This window comes from Echinops telfairi, unplaced genomic scaffold (genome assembly GCF_000313985.2).
Source record: "Echinops telfairi isolate 266 unplaced genomic scaffold, ASM31398v2 ScPeMD7_7469;HRSCAF=8507_1, whole genome shotgun sequence".
NCBI lineage: Eukaryota > Metazoa > Chordata > Mammalia > Afrosoricida > Tenrecidae > Echinops > Echinops telfairi.
In genome coordinates, this window is record NW_022111373.1 from 44,677,440 (window position 1) to 44,700,382 (window position 22,943).

Consider the following 22,943-nt stretch of genomic DNA (forward strand, 5'->3'; position numbering starts at 1 on the left):
CAGTCACTGAGCCTTCCGCTCGACCATATGAGGGAGACTATTGACTGAAGTCCCGGGAGTTTGGGCAGAAGGTAACCCCCCTGGGCTTGCAGCCCACATGCCTAGATGTGGTTCAGCTAAAACCCGGAGCAAGCCCAGCAGCCATCCCTCAGTACCCTTTCCCCTTGAAAGATAAAGAAGGAGTTTGCTGAACTCAGAAGGGACTGAAATTAAAAATAAGTAAATTTGCAGTTGTTCGAAACCATCTGGACACCAGTAAAGTGTCTGTCATGCATTGTCCTGACCATCAGTAAGGAACAGGCTCAGTGGCCTAGGCAACCGAAAGGCAGATGAAGCAGCTGAGCCGCAGCTTTAGGAATGGACCTGGTCCTGGCTTTTCCCGACTCCCGACACAGCTTGCCAGAAAGTCCCCGTACTCATCTAAGAAGTGGTGGCTGCCTGCCAGAGTTGCCCGCCTGTAAACGCTCCACCTGCCTGCGGTCCACACCCTGTCTGGACCAGAGAACAAGGATGGGAGGTAGGAAAGCACTGGAAAGTAGATTTTACAGAGGTTAAGCCAGGCAAGAATTATACATATTTGTTAGTTGTTTTAGACACTTTTTCAGGTTAAGTAGAAGAATTGCTCACAAAGAAAGAAACTGTTCAGATAGTAACTACTAGATGTCAGACACCTTGTGTCATACAATGGACACAGATTTGTTGCTAAAGCTATACAAACATTAAGGAAAAATTTAGACACAAATGGAAAACTATGCAATGCCTATCACCCTCAGAGCTCAGGGCAAGTTGAAAGGATGAATCGGAGCCCAAAGAGACTCTAACTAAATTAACTTTAGAGGCTGGCACTGGGTGAGTGACTCTCCTGTCTTTAACATTGTTATGCATCTGTTGTACCCCATTCAAAGTCCCACTACCACCTGGTTTTCTTGTACCTCTGCACTCACCCCTTGTCTCTATGTGCCTGTTTTCAACCAAAACAAGTACTCTGAGCTGTGCATATTAGTTCATGTAATGAACCTATTTAGTGTACCTATTTAGTGGGACAGAAAGAAGAGAACACCTGGGTATAATCGCTGGAAGCACCCAATCTCGCAGAACCGCCCCTATATTAGTGCCCCTTTGAGTTGGTCTAAGAATGACGGGATGCTCAGCCCTAGGCACCTCTGCTCTTGTTACAGGCCAACACGGTGGCTTATACATAGCCCTAGGGTTGCTTTTAATGTAAACAAAATGGGAATTGTTAGGCAGACCCAAGCAGAAGTAAGAAAGGAGTTAAAGTTTGTGCAGGAGCAAGTCAAACTGAGTCAGAAAACTCAGTATGCCCCCCAAAACCAGTAAAGAAAAGATAAGGAATGTGATAAACGTGATGAGGATTATGATAATAAATGTGATAAGATAAGGAATGTGATAAGGATGTGATGAGGATGTGATGAAGAAGGTGATACAGAAGTTGAAACTGTTCTGGGTGAAACTGTTCCAGGTTTGCAACAAGAACAGAAGGCAGGATGATCCCAACCTTGCATAAAGTTCTGCTTAACCAAATGGTCCGCTTCTGCTCCCTGCAGCTTTTTGGAGAAACCAGTTTCAGCAGATAGCTGCCTTTTTAGCTCTTCAACATTAGCTATAAAATAAAAAAGGGGGAATTATAGAGAGCCACTTAGTTTTAACTGAAGTATATTGGTGACTCTCTGGGGTGCTTAAGACTGTGTCCTTATAATGTTTTCCCAAATTCTGAGATGCAATGAGTAAACTGAGAACACAGCTGCACTTGTTAAGATAAGATTAGTCCCAACGAATTGTGCTTAGAGCAATTTTATCATGATGCTAACCGTTGCCTCATTAATATATAAAGCGGTACTTTGGAAATAAAATTTGCCTTTGGATCATCAGTTCACTGGCCACTCTTTTTCCTCAGGTCGTCCCTCACTTCAGGTCCATACTGCTGGACGTTAACACTCCTCTAAGACTGGACTTCAGATTTTACAGGATTCAGTCTTGCCTTTTGCAGCTGTTGCCGTTTGAGAGGCATCTCTGTGTAACACACGGCTGCTGGAGCGCCTTTCCTCTCCCCAAGTGTCTGCCTTTCTGCTCTCTGGTGCAATCCTTGCCTCCAGGTTTCTCTCAGCCTCACTTCCTGTGATGTGGTCAGAAAACTGAAGCCTACGGTTTTGGGGAACTCTGGTCCCCAAACCCTTTTGCTTTTCAGTGGTTTGCTCTGTGTTCTTGCCAGCAAACTGCCGCGCACATAAACTTGTTGGTCTCTCTACACGATACTAGTCCCCAAGCTTTCTCTTGCAGGGCAGCCGAACACTTGACTCCAGGGGACCTCAACGAGATGGTGCCTCCCAGTGTCTGCTGCCATTTTATTGCAGGGCATGTGGTCTTCTACTGACCTCACCAAGATGGTGTCCGGTGTTCCAATGGGGGGCAGGGATTCAGAGGCTGGCCCCACCCAGTTCCCATGGGTTTTGGCCGAGAGTTTCCCACGGATGCCCCACACGCCACCTGTTTTCTCCTTTTCACAAGCAAGTAGCTTGGTCCTGTTTTGGTGTTTTGCTTTGGCTTTCTGCTAGCTTATTGTTTTGGTTCTCTTGCTGGTTGGTTTTCTCTTTGGCCAAGCTCTGGAAAAAGGCATTTGGAGGCAAGGCCACTGAAGTAACTGCTAACCCTTCTGTTTGTAAAGGCTTATAAGCACAACTGCCTCCCTTCCATCACTCTCTGGCCTTCAGGCCACTCACATTCCTGGTACAGTTTTGCTGTGACAGTATATGTCCAACCAATGATCCCAATTTCCCTGGCTGAATGCACTGTATTGTCTAAGCTACAAACCTACACAGTCATCGTCCCACTCTAGCTTTCCAAATGTTCCCTACTGCAGAGGAGCTGCAAAGCCACATGCAGGAACAGTGGGGAAGTGCCATAAACCTTAAGTCTGGGACACGGGGTCCCTAGCAGAGCTACATATACAGCCCCTGTAAAGATTTCCCTAAAAGACCCCACCCAGTTTCCCTGCCAATGGCTGTACCCTTTGAAAACCTGAAGCCATCAAAGGATTACAACCCCTTATTAATAAACTCCTCTAGCATGGACCTTTGGGCACTGATAATTACCCATGTAACACCACAATATTACCAGTCAAAAAGAAAGACAGATTTTACTGGTTAGTTCAAGAACTTAGGATAATAAATAGACAATGATCGCAGTTGTGTTAGTCTGGATAGACTAGAGAAATAAGTCCAGGGAGACTCATATATGAATAAGAAAGGTTTATATACAAAAGCAATTGAATATTGAAAAAACATCCCAGCCCAGACCAGATCAAGTCCATAAATCGAATATTAGCCCATATGTCTGATACCAATCTATAAAGTCCTCTTCAGACTCACAAAACTTATGCAATTACACCAAATGTAGGAAGATCACAGGCCTGTGGGTGGAAAGTCTTGTGGATCCAGTGGCGTTGTAAGCATCTCAGCACTGGCAGTGGTTTCCATGTGGCTTCTCCAACTCAGGACACTAGCAAAGTTTCATGTGTCTTGTCAGTAGAGAGTCTCTTGGGGAGTGAGCCAAGAGAGAGTCTTCCGCTTCCAAGGAGGACAATACAGGAGTTCCCAGAATCCTTAGGAGAAGGCCATGCCCACACAGAGGCCTCATTGACTATGACCCGATTGACAGGCTAGACTCCACCCCTTTACTCTAATCCTCTCAAGTCCCAAATTGACACCAGTTTATGTAACTACCACAGCACTGCACCCAGTAGTACCCAACCCCTGTATACTCCTAGAGGAAATTCCTAACTCCACACAGTGGTATAGTGTCCTGGACTTAAAAGATGCCTTTTTCTGAATCCCACTGGATACACAGAGCCAATTTCTTTTTGCTCTTGAGTGGTAATTAGAGCACAGGCATTCACACCAAATTTCCTGGACTATGTTGCCAATAGTCTTCTGAAATGGCCTCTATATGTGTGGACAAGCCCAAAGCCAGGTCCTAGCTGGTCTTACTCTAGTGTGGGTGTGTTAGTCTGGATTGACTAGAGAAACAAATCCAGAGGCACTCAAATATGTATAAGAAAAACTTTATATCAAAGAGTAATTGCATATTAAGAAAACATGCCAGCCCAGTTCAGATCAAGTCTGATACTAGTCTATATTCCCAATACAGGTCTGTAAATTCTTTTCCAGGCTCACACAGTGTGAGGAACAGAAGGATTTCTCTTAAGTTGTCTCCCCAAAATATGTACCAGACTTAGCTGCTTAAGAGTGACTGTACAATAGGTGATCAGTGAAAGTAGGTCAGAGGTTACTCTCCTTAACATCAGCCATCTATAGTGGCTAGACTATTAGTCTGACTCACCCTAAATAAGACCCACTCCCTTCTGATAAGGATAGTGGTTGTCTGTTTACTTGCAGGAGATACCAGAGAGGGCAAACCCACCCAAGGGTGACCAAGGTTAGATAGTCATTATCAGCTGTCTAGATCAAGCAGACACCATTGTTATTCCCACAACAAATGTGGGCACACCCCTAGGTGATTCCCCTCCTAGTGGTTGTATTGCTTATGTTAATACCCCTATGTTAATACCCCTCCCGGTGACTCAGGTTATTGTCCGCTATCAGGGAGCTTGCATGTCTCCCAGAGTAGTAATTGTCTGTTTTATTATATGAGACATCAGAGTGATCAAACTTGCTATAGAATGAATTGTATTGCCCCTTTCTGTTATGTATGACTCTGTAATCAGATCCCCCTAAAGTGGTATGATGCATGGTTAGCAATAAATAATGAGGCTCCCTGGTTCTTGGGAGGGTGGCTGGAGAAGGTGACTAAGGAGGTTGAAGCAGCGGCTTCTTCTCTGATGGCTAAGCCCCCTCCACGAGGACCATCAAGCCTAGCTGAGGTGAGCTATGCTACCATGAATTGCGTCTGACTCCATTACTTGACTCCATCCTTTAATTCTCATGCTCTCTATGACTTTACTATAATCTCTACTTATTATCGCTGTACAATTGCGCCTACCAAACCTGTGATGTTTTGTGGGGTTCCCTCCTCCCCTTAACCCCACAACACAGTCATGCAATAATGCCAAATGCAGAAAGATCACAGACCAGTGGGTGGAAAGTCTTATTGATTCAGTGGCAGTGGAAGTATCTCTGGCTGGTATGTGTCTCCACCTGACTCCTCTAACTACCAGGCCTTGGTTACCATCAGCTTAGCTCCATGTAGCTTGTCAAGAGGAATGTCTTGCAGGGAGAGAGTGTATCCTGCCTTCAGCAAGCTATTTATCTCTGTAGCATCTCCAAATGAGGTCATCAATCTGTGACCTGATTGACAGGCTAAACTCCACCCCTTCATTCTTAATAGTTTCAAGTTTTCACCAGGTTACATAACTACCTTAGGGTGGGGGGCATGATCCTACAGTACATAGATGACCTCCTCATCTGTTCCACCACTTGGGAACAGTCTATCGCTCATATAGCACAAAATTCTCAGCATAAAGAGTCAACAGAGTCTACGGCCAAGGTCCAGTTAGTGCAACAAGAGGTAATGTACCTAGGACTAGTCTTATTAAAAAGAAAAAGGGCTCTCCTTAGAACAAGTAAGGGCAATTGTGGAGCTGCCTGAGACAGAAACATGGAAATAGCTACAAGCATGTCTAGGCTTTACTGGGTTTTGTGGAATCTGGATTCCTAGCTATGGATTCCTGGCAAACCCCTAAATGAGAGCCTAAAAGGAAGAAGTGACTTAGAACTATTCCTGTGCAGCACAGAGCACAGGGATGCAGTGGACCAACTTAAGGCTCTTCTTTTCCAGGCTCAAGCACTGGGTCTCCCAGACCCTATGAAAAAGTGTTTCCTATATGCACATGAGAGAAAGGGGATAGCCCTCGGAGTGCTAATCCAGAAGCTAGGACTGCAACCTCAGCCAGTGGCATAGTTATTGAAGAGGTTCGATCTTACCTCAGCCAGCTGGCCACCTTGCCTCCATGCAATATCAGTTATGGCACCCTTAGTCCAAGAAGCAGTTAAGATCACCAAAGGAGGAACTTTAGAGGTCCTGACTTACCATAGGATATGCCAAGTGTTACAAGTCAAAGGCTATAACTGGATTTCTGACCAGGCCACCTGTTAAAGTACCAAATCCTTCTTATAGAGAGCCCTGCTGTCACGGTCCAGACTTGTGACACCCTAAATCCAGCTATGTTACTCCTTGACCCTAGGAGGATTTTGAGGTCCTCCATTCCTGCCTCAGCCCGACCTTAAAAACTTGCCACTTGCTGTCACAGACTGTCTGTCCTCTGACAGTAGCAGCTTTGTGACCAGTGGAGTGCACACGGCCGGTTATGCCACTGTTTCCCGCAACCAAGTCATTGAAGCCAATCCCCTGCCCCCAGGAACTTCAGCCGAGCTGGCCAAACAGTATTGTTAAGGGGCCTTGAGCTAGCAAAGGGAAAGAAATGAACACTGTAGACTGATTTTAAATATGGGATTTTAGTTATACATGCACACTCTTCAACCGGGCTGGAACAAGGATATCTAACCACTCAGGGAAGCCCCAATAAATAAATACAGGGGGCAAATCAGGACCCTCTTAGAAGCTATCCAAAAACCCACTGAAGTTGCAGTAGTGCACTGCTGAGGACACCAGAAGGGCGACTCAGAAGTTGCCATGGGCAACCAAGCAGCTGACCGGGCAGCCAGACATGCAGCCCTGTGCACAACCTCCCTAGGCTCCATAAATGCCTTAATCCACCCCCACCCCCACTAGCCTCCTCTTCCAGATTACTCTCCAGAACAAGTGGAAAAGGTTAAAACTCAGGAATTCTGCCTTCGACCTTGTGGATGGTGGGAGAACAACAACACATTCCTATTGCCACAAAGGTTACAGTGGAAAGTTATAAGCTTTGCACAGTGCTACCCATCTGAGCTATACACCCTCCTTGACCCTGCTCACCCAATAGTTCTGTGGGGGCACCTTAATCTCAGGTCAGTAACCTCTCATTGTGCCCATCTGCCAGACCAGCAGTACCCAAAGGGCACTTAGAAGTCACCTTGCTCAGCCCATCCAGTGCAAGGATCCTACCCTGGGGAAGATTGGCAGATAGATTTTATACAGCTTTCAGCTGTCCAAGGATCTAAGCATCTTCTGGTGTTCATAGACACCTTTACAAGGTGGATTGAAGCATACCCCACACTTATTGAAAGGGTTCATGATGTGTCTAAAAGGTTACTTCTGGAAATAATTCCTCAATTTGGACTTCCCAAATCACTGCAGGGTGTAATGGGCCTGCTTTCAGCTCTCAAATCACTCAGGCAGTCTCTCAACACGTAGGAATAACCTATCATTTCCATTGCATCAGGAGGCCGCAGTCCTCAGAGCAGACAGGGAGAATTAACCAACACTTAAAGCTAACCCTCAGGAAACAGACACAGGAAACTCTGATGAACTGGAAAGATGCACTGCCAATAGCTCTGTTACATTTCATAATTGCCTCATGGCAACCTACATGTGTAAGCCCGATCAAGTTTTATTGGGTGACCTTTCCTTGTACCAGAGTCAGCTATCGACTGAGGTAGCCTTTATACAGCCTTAATACAGCAATGTGCCATAAGAGTAGCCCAATGCCAGGGGGCATTCCATCAGGATGGGCTCATCCAGGCCCAAGGGGAGGAAAACCTACCACCCTTGTGCCTGCCCGGACACCTAGTTCTTATAAAATCCTGGAAGGATGGCCCCCAATTCCTAGCTCCAGCCAGTCTGGAAGGGTTCTTTGTCAGCAATTCTCTCTACCCCCACTGCTGTTAAAGTTCCAGGGCCAAGTGCTTGTATCCACCATTCATGGGTAAAACCATGAAAACCATCACAACCAGACCTCTCAGAAGCAGAGCAAATAGACATCCAACATCATGTGAACCATTGGATGGTCTCAGGATGGTGTTTTACTGCCACTCCGAGACAGATGGTTGCTCCAGAGACAACCCTACCTCAGACGCATAAGGCCTATAAGCTGGTAAATGCTTTCACATAATTCTGTGTTTAAAGTAAAGTGACATCCATGTCTGTCAGTCCTCAGATTTATTTTTCCGGTCTTCCAGTGTGACCCACATTTCCAAGGCCAAGCCATACCTAAACTGTTCACCTATTTATTTCTTTCAGAAATTGTCATGTTATTAATGACACTGAGCCAAGTGTGTCAATGCCAAGGTCACCAGCTCCTGCATCACCCCAACCTCATCCACTGTGGGCCCCTAAATAGAAAACCCCTCTGTGTTAGTCTGGGTAGACTAGAGAAACAAATTCATAGACAGGGTCCCTAAATGGACAACCCCTCTGTATTAGTCTGGGTAGACTAGAGAAACAAATTCATAGATAGTCATATATGTATAAAAGAGCTATATATAAATACATATAAAGGGTAATTGTACATTTAGAAAGCATCCCAACTCAGTCCAGTCCAAACCTATAAGTCTGATATTAGCCCATATGTCTGATACCAATCTATAAAGTCCTCTTCAGACTCATGAAACAGATGCAATGATGCCGAATGCAGGACGAATGCCAGTGAGTAGAAAGTCTTTGGATCCAGTGGAGTTGTAAGCATCTCAGTGCTGGCAGGGGTCTCTATGTGACTTCCCCAGCTTCAGAGGTCTGGTTGCATCAGGGTAGGTCCATGTGTCTTCTCCAGCTCAGGGCACTAGCATAGTTCCATATGTCTTGTCAGCTGCAATGACTCCCAGGAAGTGAGCTGACAGAGAGAGTGTCTTCCACCTCCAAGGAGGAAATATCAGAGTACCTAGAATCCTCAGGAGAAGGCCATGCTCACACAGAGGCCCTCATTGGCTGTGACCCAACTGACAGACTAGACTCTACCCCTTCACTTTTAATCCTCTCAAGTCCCAAATTGACACCAGTTTATGTAACTACCACACCCTCCCAACAGAGTAGGAAGGGTGTGGACCAAAACACCCCACATCATGTCCCTTTTGTCAGCAGGAAGCAGCCAGAGTCATAGTCACCCAGTAGTTCAAAGATTTGGGTCCACACTCTTTCAGTGAGAAATGTTAGGTAGCTAGATTTAGGGACTGGGGGGTGTGGGGGGTGGGGTGGGGTGTGTGTCATCTCTCCCATTCCTGCTAAGGCCCCTATAGAGGAGGTTGGAAAGAAGGCAGGCAACATTAGACAACTATGAAGACCCCAAACTAAACATGCTCACCCTTAAGTCCCTGAGCCAGGTGGGAGGTACATGTTGGTGGTCCAAATTAATGTCATGACATCACTCAGGTGGGCTCCACCCAGCCAAGGAAGTCAACCAATACCACAAATCCCACCTCCCCAACCAGAGGCTTGAAATATCCTGGTGTGGAAAGCCCCTTCTCTCTTACCTGGGGCCTAGCAGCAGGGGAAGGTAAGGGTCTCCCTCCCTAGTACGGGCACACATGTGCCCTCTCTGGGCCTACTCAGGGCCCATGGCCTCTGAGCCCACATGCAAGTCTTAGCCTCTAGGGTTCTTGGGCTTCTGGCCTCCTGGTATATTCCCTCCAGTTCTACACTCGTGGGTGCTGTTTTCCATGTGGTTGTTCGGGCCCAATTGTAAACCCCAGTGTGGCCTCCACGTGGCTGGGCATGCTTCCCAGAAATATTGTGTACCCTTTTGAGATGGAAAAACCTGAAACTTGTCCTCTTTTATAAAAACTCACTTGGATTACAAAACGGGCTTCGGCATGAATTCTTTCATTGTGCAAAGCCAAGAACTGAGGTTTGGCCCACTCAAGAAACCTTACACTTCCATGAGCATTGATGTGGCTCACAACAGGACAAAATCCTTGACAATTTCAATCACTTCTCTGTTTAGCATGATGTTACCTGTTGGTCTACTTGTAAGGATTTGGATCTGCTTTGCACCGAGATGTAATCCACAGAGAAGGCTGCAGCCCTTCTTCATCAACGAGTGCTTCAAGTCCTCCTCACTTTAAGCATATCACAGGTTGCTAATAAGCCTTCTGCCAATCCTGATGTCACAATGTTCCTCATATAACCGAGCTTCTCTGATTATTTGCTCAGCTGAATGGAGAGACAAACCTTATACTCGGCTAATGGTGTACCTTCCAACACAGACTGACTTTCTGGCAGCTCTTTTGGTATGGACTGCTCCTCTTTGAAAGATTGTTCATCCTAATACCCTAGACTTCATGCTGTACCCTGGTCTCAGACCCCAAATCCAAGAGTCTATTCAGTAATTTCAGGGCAGTTTGAATATCTTGTCTTTGTCTGCCTGGCTTTCATTATCTCTGGTCTCTTCCACTGATAAGGAAATGTGCCTTATCTGTCCTTTACCGTCCTTGTGCTGGAGAAGTATATACAGGAAACTCTCCACCTCTCCTTTGTGTTGGAGAGATATGTACAGGAATCAGGTCTACACCTCCTTTGGTTACAATTTCTGCCAGACTCATGCTATTGCCGCTTTTCTCCCTTTGCCAGCCCGTGTCTATCTAACCAGATGAAGCTGGAAGTTCCGCAGGTGCCTTAGTGAATGAGCGTTGTTGAAATAGTTGCCTGGTATCTACTTGTATTGTTTTCTCAGTGTTCTGTTACTTAAGTTTAATATGTACACATGAATGCTCCATGTTCCATGTATTGTGGTCTAAAGGACTTTCCTATATATATTTTTTTCATTTCTTAGTAGTATTTTCAATTCTATGCCACTAGATAGAGTAACGACATTAATTTTAGTATTACCAAATGTTCTATGGGGCTTATTTACGTTACTTCTCAAGAGGTTAATAATGCTACCCATAAAGTGAATCATAGCGATAAGTAAACCTGGAATATGAGTGGAATTAGATTGCATCCTTAATCAAAGCCTTAATTTAGGAACAATTTATTCTTATCATATGGTTGTGCTCAATACTAGTAGTTTAAGTCAATTTAATTAAGTTAATTTTAAGATTATTCGATTGTTTGATGTGTGTTTTCAGTGAATAAACTGAGCATTCAAAAATGTCAAACAGTGTTAAGTAATTATTGATTGCACCACTCGTGACAGACCGAAGAACAATGCCTGACTTCTGGCCTACCTGCCAGAGCTGATAAACTACATCCTGGACCATAATCCTTGCTGCTGCAGCATGGAGCCCCTCTCCCCGCTTACCTTTAAAAACTCTAGGCCCCAGACAAAGCCAGACATCTCCCTGGCCTACTTACTAGGCCACGGGACTTCGCCCGGGAGCCCCCTCTCTCTCCTTGCTACAATAAAGCTGTCTCTGACTTCATCTGTTTCGTCCTGACTGTTCTCATCCTGTGCCTCATTTTACATCTCATCTTGTGCCTCAGTTTACCTCTCACTCTTTACTGACCTTTGCATTCATATTTCCTAGTCCATGCAAAATGAATGGATCTGAGAAATAGGATCCTTCCCAGGATTGATCATTCATAACCTGGAGATGCAGACAGTCCCCACATCTGAAAAAAAAAAAATAGCTAGACACAGTTCATTCAGCAGCAACTCACTGAGTCCCCACCTGCTAGGTTAGGTGCTTTTCTTTCCTTTGCAGATGAACTTGGCTGTCTGCTAGCCATTTTGTGGTCCATGAGTCTGTTCGTTGATTTGAGAAATCAAGAGCCCCTGGACACATCAGAGCAGTTGCAACAGTTTCAAACTGCTGACCTTGTGGTTAGCAGCCCACAGAGGGCTGTCAGAGGGAGATAGAAAAAATAATGACTTTGATGGAGGTGTGGAAGAACAGCAACAAAAAACCAGAGCAGGTCTCCACACAATCACCGAGGGAGAGTACTGGTGAATCATTTGTATAAAATTTAGTGCATCCTAGTGAGGAGCTCTGGTGGCATAGGGGTTACGTGTTGAGCTATTAGCTGCAATGTCACTAGTTCGAAACCAGCAGCCTCAGGGCCCAGGCTGGAAAATGAGCCTTCCTCTTTCTCCCCCAGCAAAACCTTCGTCTCAGAAACCCACAGGGGCAGTTCTATCTTGTCCTTCAGGGTCACTATGAGTCGCAATCAACTCAAAGACAGTTTGGTTTTTGATTTGAGTCCTTCTGAGGCATCTGGGTGGCACAGCCAATAATGTGTGGTATTAAGGCAGAGTTGGCAGTTTGAAACCATCTCAACAGGAGAAAGAGGCTTTCTATTACTGTTTCTATTTACAAACTTGGAAACCCACAAGGGGACTGAGTTCTACTCTGGTCTATAGAGTTGCTATGATTCAGAAGCGACTTGATGACGCTCTTTTACTATTTGGGGGTGGGGTGGGGGTTCTACTGAAGGAGCACGATGACTTGTTTACATGCTAATCCAATAGCTAATCACAAAGTCAGCAGTTCAAAACTGCCAGCAACTGCATGGTAAAGGTAAAGCTTTGTGCTCAAATAAAGATTTACAAGTTCACAAACCCACAAGGACAGGGATCCTCAAACTTTTAAAATAGGGGGCCAGTTCACTGTCCCTCAGACCTGTTGGAGGGCTGGACTATAGTTTTAAAAAAACTATGAGCAAATTCCTATGCACACTGCACGTATCTTATTTTGAAGTGAAAAAACAAATGTGGCAAAAGCAACCGGTGGGTCGGATAAATGTCCTTGGCGGGCCTGCATGTGGCCCGTGGGCTGTGGTTTGAGGACAAGTGCACTAGCGCATCCTATTCAGTCCTATGCATCTACTGAGAGTCAAAATTGACTCTTCTCAATGTCCATTGATGGTTTTGGCTTTTGGTAGTGGTTGTTTTGGGAGTCCTTATGAAAGAATGTCCTCGGTTTTGGTGGATTATGTGAAGAAAAAGTACTTATATTTTCTATTAGTTCCAAAATGAATAGACATTTCCATGGATGTTTACCACAGAATCACAATAGTACTAACAGAAATACAACTTAGAAAATCGAAAAATAACACAAACATCCAAGTCAAACGCTCAAACAGATTCCTTTCCTGTTTTTCGATACAGAGTCTCTGAACAATGAATAAAACAGAAAGCCCTGCCAACCTAAAATGACGCGTCAGTGCTTTATGGAAGCAAACAGATTACAATCACCCAGCTTTCTCCTGGGTAGCCCAGAATCAAGATTGCTGCATCACCTACTGCTCAGTGGTGCTTGGGGCTGAAACAAGGCTGAGGAAAGCCAGCAGGAAGCCTTTCTCTGTGTGACTCACAGGGTGAAGTAGGACCAACTAGCAGAGTAAGCAGACAACTGAGCTGTGAAAATTAGAATTTGTTTTCTTTTGTTATATCTTTTTAAATCTGAATTGTCAGATAATCAAATCTTCAACATATTAAGCTACAAAGCAAAGTTTCTGGGATAGGATGGAGGAGTGGTACTTATTTTTAGCAATATATTACTTTCACTAGAGGAGATATCAAATGCCCCATAGACTCTTCTAGAAACTTGGAGGTAAACAGAAATCAGTAACTGTATCTCGCTAGCTAGACCTGATCCTCCAGGTTTTGAGGTGACAAATGTTCTTACTACATCAGATCTCTAATGGGTTCCAGAAAATCGGCTGACTTTTTTTTCATGCTTTTTCTTTTCTTAAGAATATGAGTGGTGATTTTTCGGTTTTGTTTTGTTTTAAATAATTTTATTGGGGGGCTCGTACAACACTTATCACAATCCATCCATCCACTGTGTCAAGCACATTTGTACATTTATTGCCATCATTATTCTCAAAACATTTGCTTTCTACTTGAACCCTTGGTATCAGCTCATTTTTCCCCTCCCTCCCCGCTCCCCCTTCTTCATGAACCCTTGATAATTTATAAATTATTATTATTATGTCCCATGTCTCCCTTCACCCACTTTTCTGTTGTCCATCCCTCAAAGAGGAGGTTATATGTAGATCCTTGAAATCAGTTCCCCCTTTCTACCCCACCCTCCCTCCACCTTCCTGGTATGGCCACTCTCACCACTGGTTCTGAGGGGTGCATCTGTCCTGGATTCCCTGTGTTTCCAGTTCCTATCTGTACCAGTGTACACCCTCTGGTCTCGCAGGATTTGTAAAGGTAGAATTGTGATCATGATAGTGGGTGGGGAGGAAGTATTTAAGAACTTGATGAAAGTTGTATGTTTCATCATTGCTACACTGCACCCTGACTGGCTCGTCTCCTCCCCGAGACCTCTCTGTAAGGGGATGTCCACTTGCCGACAGATGGGCTTTTGGTCCCCAATCCACACTCCCCCTCATTCACAATGATATGATTTTTTTGTTCCTTGATGCCTTATACCTGATCCCTTCGACACCTCGTGATCACACAAGCTGATGTGCTTCTTCCATGTGGGCTTTGCTGGCTTCTGAGCTAGATGGCTGCATCTTTACCTTCAAGCCTTTAAGACCCCAGATGCTATATCCTTTGATGGCCGGGTACCAATCAGTGGTCATTTTCAGCTCTTCATATATCCTACCTAAAACTGAAATAATGTATGCTTCATTCTTATAGAAAATCTATTGTCAAAAATAAATACAACAAAATATACATTTTAACCATTTCCACATGTACATTGATTACATTTTTTCAGTTGTGCATCCATTTTTATCCTCCTTTACTGAGTTGTTTCTCCCTCATTTAAATAAATTTATTACCTTCAAAAATTCTGTCTAATCTTATGCATTCCCTTGTCACCTTGGTCTCATATAGATGGTGCTTAAATGAATACAATATTGAAGGCAACAATTTTAAGTATTTAAATGAGGATTCAGAGAATATTTTTGCTTTAAGTTTAACATTTATCTCAGGGTAATAGGTTATGGGACTCAAAAATACTTCATAACTTCAGAAAATCCAGAGTCCACGATAATTTGAAATCATATTCTGTATCCCCTGTACCACTACCTTTTAATCAGGATTTTTCTATAGAAAATATAATCAAAATGCTTGTTAATGGTAGTTAGTCTCCACCCAGCTAGTCTGGCTTCATGATAGTTATTCATAGATACATTCAATATTCTCCTCTATTTCTGACTTTTTTTCTGATGATCTAGCCCAACAGACACTCATTGTCATGTTTTGGATAGTCGTCTGCAAGCTTTTAAAACCCCAAGCACTATACAACTAAGTAGGAGGTAGAACAGAAGCACTAAATACGTGTAGACTAGCTAACTGGGATGTCCCATGAAATTGTGCCCAAACCTCCAAACCAAGGAAACAAATCCTATAATGCTTTTGGTTGTATAAACAGCCCCACGGCGATTCCTTTGTTTGTTTGTTTTCCTTTTCTTTTAGTAAATATGTCTACAAAAACTGTAACCTTACTGAAGGTAATTGATACAGCACACTCCAGCAGTTAAAAATGGAAAATACAATTGTTATTCAAATATACATGGAACATTTACCAGAGGAGAGCATATTCCGGGACACAAAATACACCTCAACAAAATTAAACTATTAGAAATAAGGCATATTCCAAGATCATAAAATAATTTTACCTTTTTTTAATAGGAAAATTTCCAAATAAGTGGATATTAAACAAATCACATACAAATATTACATGGGAAATAGATGATCTTAAGTAACAACCTAGGTTTCCAATTTAAGAAATTAGAATATAAATAGAAAATGAAAACCAAATCAAGAGGGAGGAAAGAAATGAGAAATGCACATAGAAGTCACTCAAGTTAAAATAAAAGCAAACAAAGATAGTTCTTTGAAAAGATCAGTAAAATTGATAAACCTCTCCTGAAACTGACCAAGGCGAAAAAAGAAGTTCACTGTAAGTAACCAATGTCAGGAAGAAATGATGTCACCGAAGATCACAAAAATATTAAAGGGTAATTAAAGAGTACATTTGACACTTACCCTCATAACTATGACAAGTTCTTGAAATACACATTTAAGGTGAAACAAATAAACCGAAGAGTCCTGTGTTCAATATTAAAAAAGAATTTATATTTATATATTCTTTAAATATGGAAATACCATAGGCTCATCACTTTACTGTAAATTCTACCTTATGTATAAGGAAGAATCAACAGCAATTTTACAGTCTTTTCCAAAACGAAAAATCAGAAGCCGAGGGAAAACATCTCAACTAATATTACAAGGTCAAAATTCTCATCTTATCAAAATGGACAAAGACATTGCTGTGGTTGCTGTTGAAGTCACATGATATGAAACTGGCTCCAATACCTCGTGACCCCATGTACAAACCCAATGGAACACTGCCTATTCCTGCATCATATTTATAATAATTGCTGTATTTGTACCAATTTTGAAGCCCCTGCAACAATCCATTTCATTGTAGTCTTCCATGTTTCAAAGATCTTCTATTTTACCCAGAATGATATAGCCTTTTCAAAGTACATGAGATGAGGTCACTCCATCCTCAATTCTTGTGGAAATTCACAGAAATTTTTATATGCTTTGACAGTACCATAATTCAATTGTGTCAGTTTTTATCCATCTTCCTTATTTGTTGTTCCAGCTTTTGCATGTTTATGCTGCAATTGAAAATACAAAGATAGCACAAGAAAATAAAACTTAAAATATTGCACTTTGTGAACAGAGACACAACGACTCTCAAATAATATTTACTGGTTGATTCAGTAATATATAAATAGCATAGCATTTTACAAGCTCAAATATTTTATGCATAAATGTAAGACAGATTCAACATTAAAAAATCGTATCATTGTAAGTCATTGTAGTATTTTTAGGCTAAATTTTTAAAATATCATGTAACCCTAAATTATGGATTGTATATTAGATTCAGGAACAACAACAACAACAAAAATACGTATTTGACAAATTCAACATTTATTTAGTATCGAAGCTCTTAGAAAACTACAAATGGAACAAAATACTGCCAATATGATAAAAACCTACAGCTAACAGTACTGAATGCTCTTTGCCCAAGTTTTAAAATAAGGTAGATATTCTTCCTATGTCTTACTTAACACTATACTGGGCTTTTCAGACACTATGAGAAGGAAAAAAATTAACTAAAAATGAAATCAAAGAAAAAATGAAATAAAATTGTTTCTATTTAAGGGTTACATAGTTCTAGCTTTAGAAAATATCAAAGGACATATAAGATCTCCTATGATTTATAAAATAGTCTGGCAGAGCTGTAATACACTTCATCCACATACAGTTTTAATGCCATTCCTAAATATGAATACACTAAAATTCATTTTAAAACTTAAAAAAATCATTAAAAAAGCAACACATTTAAATATTGAGATAGAAATATAACACAATATATGCAGGATACATATGCTATAAAAGTACTGATATAATTCATTCCTGAATTGAAATTTTCAATATTGTTTATTTCTGTGCTATTGTTGATGCCAATTGCTGATTTGGTCTACAGACTTTATACAACCCTAAAAATCTTTCTGTATACACACCCCAGGATAGGTATAAACCCTCAGAAACACTGGAAATAAAGATGAAGATAGAACTCTAAAGTAAATAACAGTACTTCTGACCTGTGGAGAGTTCTGGATGATTTGGGTGAAAACAGAATTTTTCCTAAAAAACTCAAGCAATGTGTTCATTTAGCTTGTCAGCTTATTATTCTTATCACTCTACGAAGATCTTTATATCAACAGTCTCTACGATAAATTTATGAAACTGATTTTACTTGAAAGATGCAAAATTAAAAATATATTCATTATAAATTTTCTGAGACCACTTAAGATAAGTATACAAACACCTAACTAAGTGTGACATGTGGTACCCTATCTATGTGACACTATGAAGGTGATAAGGGCCTGGGCAATGATTTCCCTGTGCCATATAAGTTTGACATGGATGGAGTCAATCAGGAGAGAACTAACAGCAGCAAAGGGTATAAATAAGCCTAAAGGTATGGATCTTTCACAACAGAGTCAATTCCTTTAGACGAAGGAAAGAAACTAGAATAACTGCAACCGCAACTGTATCGTATTATTTATTTTAACTATATGAACTAAGTATAGTGAAAATATAGTTCTTGTTAATGCATATTGAGTAATTTAATGTTACATAAATAGTTTTATGTATGGTATATCTAGTAACATAAATATTTGAAGAGAAGAAGAAAATAGAGATATGACTAGGAAGAAAATGAGAATAATTTGAGTACAATATGTAAGATTAAATTTTGCTGGTACATGGTCCAATTACATGTAGTCATTTCTTGTGTTCGTCTGGGTACTTTAGAGAAAACAAATCCATAAAAACTCATATGTATAGGAGAGAGTTTTATATAAATGTTAAGTGCACATCAAGAAAACATCCTAACCCAGTGCTGTCCAAGCCCACGAGTCCAACATTAGCCCACATGTCCAACAACAATCCACAAAGTCCTCCTCCATCTCACAAAACGCACATAATGATGCCAACTGCAGGAGGAGAGCCGAATCAGTGAATGTGTAAGCATCTCAGCTCTGGCAGGTGTCTCCACACGGCTGCTCCAGCACCCAGGGCTGCATTGGGGTAGGTCCATGTGGCTTCCCCTCAGGGATGTCTTTCAGGAAGTGAGCCTTGCCAGCTGAAGCAAGGAACTGGCTAAGGCAGCTGCGTCTGGTCCAACCATTAGAAAGCAAGAGACCTGAGAACTCAAAAGGCGAGGCTCACTGAGCCATTTACCCCTCCGCCCTTCAATTAACTCTCATGTGTTTATCGGCCAGGTTGACACAATAAACTACCTCATTTTTGAATGGAAATTTAGGAAGAGTAGGGGGAAACACGAGAATTAACAAACATTATTAACTAATAAATATATGCAAAATTTTGGGTCAACTACAGATTGAAATTTGTGGATTTTAGCAAATATTCATTAGATAAGTAGAAACACTTTTAATAAGAGTTAAATAATTCAGCCAACACCAAGAAATTATTCTCTCAGTAATTTAATTGCAATTTTTCCAGAGGACATCTGAAATGTCATACATTAATGACACTCCTATATTCATAATTTAAATCATTTATTCACAAAAGAGAAAAATCATGTAAACAAAGGCACATTTACATAGCCAATTAGCAAATGGTGTCAAAACAACTATATTTACTCTCCAATTCACTTACAAATGTCTTCTTATCAGGAATGAAAATCCTAAAATACTTGAGGCTACTACTGAAAGAATCAAATTTTGACTCACTTTATATCACTTGTGTGATAGTAGGCTGCTAACGGCAAGGTTGTGAATTCAAGTCCACCAGTGGCTCTGTAGTAGAAAGATGAGGAAGTGATTTGTAAATATTTGCAAAGCTTCAGAGAACCAATGTAGGACTGCTGATTGCACAGCATTCAGTTTTCTTTAATTTGGAATCCCAATATCTATATTTTTAATAATCTCTGTTACTAAAAATTGTTTCAACAAATTAATGCCGCATTTTATGTCCTTTATAAATAAACATAGGCCATAGTAGTTTTCAATTTTATAACAATTTAATAATCCAAGTTTCCTTTATTAATGTGTCCTAGATTCATAGAGCAAAGCAGGAATAATAAATTCCTAAGAAAATATCGATAATAGAATATTTATAAACTAAACTATGAAAAGCAATAATGTAATATTTTAAATTATCAATAATTTAGAAGATTGTTGCTAGAATATTTGTTGAAGGTCAGGTTGTTGTTGTATTTTTTAAATGCTGTAGCATTTGTTCTCAGTAGGAAAAACCCAATATACAATAGAAAGAAACACTGACCACCCTGCTCCAGCCTCACAATTGTTATGTTGGAATCCATTGTGGAAGCCACTGGGTCAGTCTGTCTCATTGATGGTCTCCCTATTTTTGGCTTCCTTTCTACTCTTTTAACCACGATGTCCTTTTCCAGGGAATTATCTTTCACAATAAGATGTCCAACTGCATAATCCAAATCCATCCTCTCTCCTGAAGAACATTCTGGTTGCTCTTTGTTGAAAATAGATTTGTTTGATCTCCTGGCAGTTTATGGTACTTCCAATATTCTTCACCAATGCCATAATTCAAATGCATTGATTCTTCTCCAGTCTTCTTTATTTAATTTCAACTTTCACATGCTTATGAGAAGATGGCTTGGGTCAGGCACGTATTATTTTTCAAAGTGACACCCTTGCTCTTCAAAACATTAAAGAAGTCTCAATTCTATTCCCTCCTTCAGATTTTTATTTTACTATTTATAATCCTGGGATCACACAGTTCGTATACTTCTTCCATGTGGACTTTGCTGGCACCACACTTAGATCAGAGCTTAAATTGGAATACTTAGTTTGCAGTAGGCTGTGGAAGACAGTGGAAGCCCAAAATCTATTACAGGGGTCTACACGCAAATGAAACCTCGGATGAATTCCCTCTGAACATAGTCCAGGAATGCATTATAAAGTTAATTATGGCAGATGTTGTTAGGTTAAAATGCAGAACCTTATCATTTAATCTCCCTTTTGCCCTATTTTACAGTTGTTTCACTTTTTAATGTTTTCTGTTTTCTTTCTGATTGAGGTTTTTCTATACTTTGTCTTGTCATTCTTGTTGATTTATTTGGTTTGTTGTTTGCTTCCTGTTTGTGTTTTCTATTATTTTTGGTATATGAAATACAACACAGGTAAATCTATAGTACAGTAAGTGGATTAGTAATTAACTAGGGGCATGACAGGGGAGGATGGGGGAAATCAGGAGCTAAATCAGGAGTACAAGAAGAAAATGTTCTGTAATTGATTGTGGTGATGATTACACAAGTTTTCTCAATATGACTGAACAATTAACTAATTTATATGACATGTGAGGTATATTCCAATAAAACTGTTTAAAAAATAAATATATAAACGGGGGTGAGGGGTGGGGAGGGCTTGAGCAGCAGATTTACATAGTGCAATGCATCCTTTGAATGGCCAACTGCTTCCATGACCATGAAGTGTGAATTCAGGCAAAATGAAATCCTTGTAAACTTCCACCTTTTCTCAAAATGCCATGCTGTTTCTCTATTGACCCAGTTGTGAATATTTTGGTTTTCTTTACAATGAGTTGTAATCCATGTTGAAGGCTGCAATCATTAATCTTCGTCAGTAAATGCTTTAAGCTCTCCTCACTTTTAGCAAATATGCTTTTATCATTTCATTATTGCAGGTTGGTAACAAGCCTTCTTGTCATCTGATGCCACATGTTTCTTCATATCATCCAAGAACATATAGTTTTCACAGTATCAGGATTCAATTAGTATGCATGTAATTTTCTCTATGTCTAGATCACAGCACTGTAAAAAATGAATTTAAATACTTTAACAAATTGCCTTTATTCATTTTTTATTCCTTCTTTTTAAAGTTACTGTGAATTAGGTGAGGATTTACGAGCATGTTTTCACTTTATTATTCAATAGATTTTCAAATTTCCCAATAGCTTGCCTGTCACCATGCGTTTTTACCTATCTTCTTTTGTGGATATTATCTCCCCCTTTATCCAGGCTAACACCGAGCTACCCTCTAGTACCCGATTGGTCGCCTGTCCTTTTCCTGTCCCACACCTGAAAGCCATCACATATTTTTTTAGTATAAAATATTTTCTTTATTACTTTAGAACAATGGTGTAATAAATTTTTTGTCTTTTTATGATTGACTAATTTCACTCTGTTTAATGTGTTCCAGACTTAGCCATGTCATGAGGTGTTTCACAGATCCAATATTGTGTTTTAACATTCTATCGTGTGTATTTACAAAAGTTTGCTGATCAACCTACCACACAGGCACAGTAATTAAAAAAGCCTGCTATTAGTATAGCAGTTGACATATAGATAAATGGAACACAATTGAGAACCCAGAATTAATCTACCCATCAACAGCAGCTGAATTTTAGCAAAGAGCTTAAACACATCAAATAAAGAAGAGATATTCTCTTCAGCATACAGTATTCACAAAATTGGATTTCCATTTGCAGAAGAGTGAAACAGGGCCCATACCTCCCTCCATTTGCAAAAATGAACTCAGGATGGAAACCCTGGAACTATGAAGATTATCGATGAAAAAATAGGGATAAACTTAAAGGTAAATAAACGTGTCATAAAAACACTATCCAAAACACCATAAAACAAACACATAGAAGAAGAAAATGTAATTGAGACATCCTAAAAAATAAGACATTTATGTATATCAACCACCACTTGTCTGTCAGTTTGTTATACTTTAGGGACTTGCGTGTTACTGTTATGCTGAAAAGCAATGTCATTGGTATTTCAAATACTACCTAATGTTTTCCCAGTTTCTGGACCAGGACTAGATTACAAAGAAAAAATGGGCTTCCAACTTCTGAGAAATTAGCCACTGACACCTTATGAACAGCAGTGGATATTGTCAGAAACTGAGAGCCTCATGAAAGGTGGCAGAACATTATCCAATTCAAGGCCAGAAAGTGAGCCCCTCAGGCTGGAAAACACTCAAAATATGACAGAGGAAGAGTTGCCATCTCTAATTAGAGTACACCACAATGGCAAGGGTGGAGTAAAGCCCTCAGGACCAGCATTTGCTAGTGGAACACTACTCAAAATGAGAATTGGCTTTAAACATTATCAATAGTTGAAACTTTGAGTATGCAAAGTATGAATCTAGAAAACTTAGAAGCTGTCAAATGAAATGCATACATATCATTAGTGAGTAGAAATGGATTGGTGTTTTTCATTTGGAATCAAACAATTATATGATTTGCAATACCTGCCATCACAAATTCAAAAAGTACATTTCAATATGTCTTGATATTGTCTGCTATAGGATATCTATCTGAATACAAAGAAATATAGTCAATACAACTATTAATTCTAATATACATTTAAACCAGTAAAGTTAATGATGAAGAAATTGAAGAATTCTACCAACTTCTTTAGTCTGAAATTGATCAAACAGGCAGTCAAGATGCATTGATAATTATTGACAATCAGAATGTGAAAGATGAAAACAAGGAGGGGGGAATAGTAGTTGGATATAAAGCCTTCATAAAAGAAAAGAAGCTGGAGATAATAAGATAGAATTTTATAAAACCAACAATT

At 40.6% G+C, this 22,943-nt stretch overlaps 1 pseudogene; it reads left to right on the plus strand.

Annotated features, from left to right (window-relative positions):
- Positions 1 to 357: 357 nt before the first annotated feature.
- Positions 358 to 22,943, plus strand: part of LOC101645099 — a 54,782-nt pseudogene continuing 32,196 nt past the window's right edge.